Source organism: Photinus pyralis, unplaced genomic scaffold (assembly GCF_008802855.1).
Source record: "Photinus pyralis isolate 1611_PpyrPB1 unplaced genomic scaffold, Ppyr1.3 Ppyr1.4_LG2, whole genome shotgun sequence".
Lineage (NCBI taxonomy): Eukaryota > Metazoa > Arthropoda > Insecta > Coleoptera > Lampyridae > Photinus > Photinus pyralis.
Window position 1 is genome coordinate 46,346,493 of NW_022170403.1, and position 5,336 is coordinate 46,351,828.

Consider the following 5,336-nt stretch of genomic DNA (forward strand, 5'->3'; position numbering starts at 1 on the left):
AAACAAGAGAGAGATAAGTTTCGAAAAATAAAATCATTAAAAATTTGAAGTTCCTTTTTCCTCGGGACTCCCTAGTTAACCGGAAACACACCTTTATATTTAGGTTTGTATCACTTTCCTACAAAGGAACAAATATATAAAGAATAATAAAAACATCAGAAGACAGACCCCACATTCATCTGCGAAAGCATAGGTGCCCACAGAGTTATATAACATAAACACAACCTATACATTAGACTCCACAAATTCTAAATAAATAAAAAAAAATAACTTATGGAAAACGATTAAAACATCTAGCAAAACAATTACAGTTGCTAATGGTACACATATAAGATACTTTTGAGGGATAGCTTAATTTTGGACGGTGCAAATTGGCCCTTAATTACGGGTTGTTACTGACTTTAGTCACTGGTCGTTCAATTTAACAGTGCTAACTAAACCGGGTTTCGGTGTACCGGTAAACTACTTAGCGTTTGATTTGTTTTTTTATTACTAAATTAAGGTGCATCAAATTACAATCACATACATCTCCACACCGAGAGAGCAAGTTAAAATAAATATTTGAACTGATTTGTACGGCGTTTGCTTTGATCATTCCATCCGTATTTAACTATCGTGAAAAATAAATACAAAACATACTTGGGTTTTTACTAGTTATAACCGGTGATTCCTTCAACAGTGAGGACAATTTGACTATACAATCCCGACAAACCAAAAAAATTAGGTGTAGGTTGGTACTAACTGGATGAATCATGTTATTTACATTTACAGTGGTATAATCATCAATGCTTTCGGTAAGTCGACCACATTACTCCACTTATTTAATAAATCATTACACAAAGATACTGGCTTACTGTTTTACCAACAAAAGTTAAGAAACTAACACTAGACAACAGTCACGTTCTTAACATATTGTTAGGTGGCATGTCAGACTCTAAAAATGTTCAAAAATGCAAAATAATAACTCGCAAATGGGCACACAGAGCATATTACCAGGCGACAGTGTTTCTTAAATGACAGTCATAAGACAGGTACAAATTACTAAACGAAATTCCAAACCGCGATTAAAGTAACTAGCAAAAGAAATAACTGAAACCTTACGACCGCGAAATTCAAGACGATCAGCACTATCTAGATGAATCACCTCAGTAGTTTCCCATTAGTCTTAGTGCTAACCGGAGTTTACAGCCAAAGACAATACAGCCACAATTTACAAACTATTAAGGATATTAGATAAACACATACAAACACATTTACAAAAAGCAGTCATTATCCAACACACATGCCAGATATTGTTCCGTGGAAATTCCTAAACATAACACATGAACTGAAATACATAACACATTATGATCCACAACGTAATACGATGGAAACAAACAGTAATGCGCTCAACGTATAACAACATACCTGTACTATAATCTCCACCTCTAACGGCCAACAAACAGCACAAATACAACTTACCGAACAAACAAGTACAATACAAAATAGTACATAAAACAATTACTACACATCAGAGATTCCCTCTGAAGGAAACCACATTATCGTACGAGGCCATGTAGATCCACCCAGAACGCAAAAAACTTAAAGCGCAAGCTTTAGAACTCACAACAAGACACACAACATACTGAAGATCTCCACCCTTAACTCAACCAACCACACAAACACAACGTCCTGAACAAACAAACGCAATAAATACAAGTAACGCAACATGCACTATAAAGACACCCTCACCCAATAAAGTTACACAGTCTAGCACAGCTAAAAAACACAATACTCTTTATTCTCAGAAACACACCACGTTATCACAACCCACTCGTATTCGACCCAAACGCAACGCCAAAAAAACACTTACACAATAAACTCAACTTAATAAAATTGGTAAACTTACAGGAATTATTTAATTATTTTTTTGTTTTGTTTTCCTCTTTCCTGATAGCGTTGGCTATTGTGCCCATCAATAGCTATGTTGCACCCGACATCACTTCACCAGACACAGACACAGACACTAATCGTTATTTGATCTTAATCCATGCGATTAGTGGCTACACCTGAGTTCTCACAAGAAACACCGACCATAATAATAATAATACCTTTATTTGCTTACATATTGCACCCATATTCGGCGCACAATCAATGATGGCATTGAATAAAAGTTTTTATTCAAAGATGATGCACAAAGAAAACTGCGAGGAAGACGAATGAAATTTCAGTCAATATTTTTTTACTAACTTCGTAAGGTAGGTATCTAAGTATTTTCGTTTTGGTCTAAGTACTTATTCGATGTTAAATGCTACCTTAGGCGCGAAGAAAAATATGGACATCAAACACCCAAAATTAACTACATTTCTAAAACGCCAGAATGTAGGTTACAGATCAACATATTTACGTTTTCATGGAAATTACTTTGCCTTCCGAAAGGAACTTTTGATTGCTTTACCTCCCAAAAAGTAAAAAGTAAACGCATACTTTGCTCCTCCAAATGAGGGTGCAAAATCTGGTTTTCAGTGGAGCGTGGAGATAAAAAATAAACTTATGCAGTATTAAACTAGTGACAGTAGGTGTTTGATAATTTTGTCTTTTACGTACTACAAACGATAGAAAACTAGACCACTTTGCGTTACACCTGTAATACATCAACCTAAAACAGTTTTGGAAATGAGCAAGTCAAATACAAATCTCACGCACAATTTCAAATTTACCGCAACAAAATGGCCGACATCGAGGAATTCCAGGAGTTCAAACTTATAAACATTTAAAGACTTCGTGAATCCTTCGCGAAAAATACATTGTCGTTACCTTATGGTGCATTCTCCCTGGGTCCTGGGTCACACGGCATAAATGTTTCACAATGTCACGTAAACACCTTTTAGTACTACTATGTAAACAATAAATTTGTTAGAAACTATAAATCACAAATTTTCATTGCTGGGAAATGATAAGCTATCGTACATGGTAAAAATGCACAACTGTATGCATTATTAATTGGCATTGGCAATAAATGAATAACGTAATTAAAATTTCTTAGTCCGTGACAAACAAGAATTAAAAGAGATAAATTGAAGCAACGTACCTAAATTGAGAAACTTATTGAAGTTCTTATAAAAGCTCCCCATAGAAAGCTCGTAAAAGCGTGCATTTTATAAAGAGCTTCTTGAATTTTAATGACTAAGTGGTATGAGCCCAATAAAACTATCTCTACCATTAGTATGTGTATCAATCAACTATTAATGGTCTAAATCTTATGTAAAGGTCTCGCAGTAGCTAATATTAGAATGGCGCAAGGGGAATTTTTCTGAAAAGAGCTCCGCATTCAATGCATTGTAAATATTTGAGGTTACATTATTGAGTTTGAAGGTGTTGATGTAATCCTTGTACTTCTCAAGGGACGTGCCCTCAAGTTACAGCACCATCCACCGTAAAAAGGGACGAAAAAGAGCACTTAAATTGACTTTTTGTTCTAAACCACTAAAGGATAGCATTGTTCGCCCTGACAATGATTACATAAAAACGGCAGGTGAGAAAAGTTAGGTAGTTCTAAATGTGACAACTTTATAAAAATTATGTGTTTGAAACACAATAGAAACTCGTGATCGTTCAACCTTTCTGCTATGTATAATAGAGAAAACCCTTGATACATTCCCAAAGACTATGGCGGTGTCCAGTTAGTTTCAGAACTAATATTGATAAAATTTCATTTTTAGTACGTTCACTGACTGTTATTTAGACAAATAATAATAATAATAAAAATAATGTAAAATCACACGGATCATTATATTGTTGAAGTAAAATATTTACCGATACATATCACAATTAATTGATTAACTAAATGTCTAGATGTAAAGAATGTACCAAGATGACCAACAGTCACTTTAGAGCGTGTTGCTCTCGTTGGCTCATTAGCAAGAGTTTTTAAAATTTGTTTCTTGTTCTTGTGAAACCCCTAATGAAGGTGGGTGAGACGTTGACTTTTCGTTCAACATTACCGCCATCATATTCCGGAAGTCGCTCACATATTAACGATTGGCCGACCACCCAATTTTTTCGTTAGTCGTTATGGTCCTCTTCAAGAAAAAAATAGGTGATCCTCTCCACATTACATACAGAGTCCTGGTCAGCCAGAGGACCTATATTTCCCTTAAGTTTCTTATGGGATTCTCTTCCACAAAAATTAAAACATTCAGTTTCATATTGTCCGTTAAGACTGATGGTTGTTGACGGTGTGGATTGCTTTTAAGTAACCACTAATTTTAAAGTGATCAACACAGAAAATAAATCTCTTACGCTCCTTAAACTATTATAAAATAAAAAGCTTAATAATGTTTGAGATTAAAGACGCTTAGTTAAAACGTTTACTTATACCCGTTGAGTGAAAAATAGTAAAGAGGCGCAACTGTATATAAAATTGCGATACCCTTAAGTCCTCTTTCTTTTTCTAAGGCGACATCTATATTTCTATCTCACTTGCCGTAGTTTTCCGTGCGGCGCTGACAAAAAACAAGTTTATGGATAGTGCTGCCATCGTATTTTAATTTTGGACTTAATACTATTACGAAAGTGTGACGTCATTCACGTCTTATCCCGACCCCAAACAGCTGATGGGAGTTTGTTTACCTTATTTGTAACATGGCGTTAATAAACTTGTCCGGCCTTTTCGAGCATTTTCTGAAGAAATTACCGCGTTTGGTAAATGCGAATATACCTAGTTAGTGGAAATGTGCTTGCGGTGTAATTTAATGGGTATGAACAAATAATGCTTATAAATGAATGAAGGAAGTATGAAAAGAAATGCAAGTGGAGGTAAGGGAATATGCTTTGCATAAGGTTTTTTATAATAATATGTGATATAAGTGCAGGTAACTCAACATTTTATTTTAGGTTAATTTAAACGAAGAAGTTGTAGCAAGTGGCAATTTAGTAACAGCATATCTGTGCTGTTTTGCTGTATGCAAATAACAATATTCGTAAAATCGAGAGAAAAACTGATACAGTATCCTAATGGAAAGAGCCAATCTCATCTATTGAAACAACGCAGTTTCCGTGTTGGAATTGTTTCCGAAAGTGCAATGTGGTGCCACGAACAGAGGATGAGATTGAAAGCACTAAACAGGTAAGTAAGATTAATTTCCACACAATTTTTAAATTCTTTTTAAATAAGCAATGTATGAAACACTTAGCCCCATGCAGATAGGTGGTACTCCTCAAACTTTCTGCACTCCAGTTAGCAAGTACCAATGGAAGTGCAACATATTTGTCGTGACGATCTGTCAAAGCTAATTTGCTGCTGCCGTTGTTGTTGGTTGTTCATACTTGTGTAGCCGGGCCAATTTTGCGGTGAT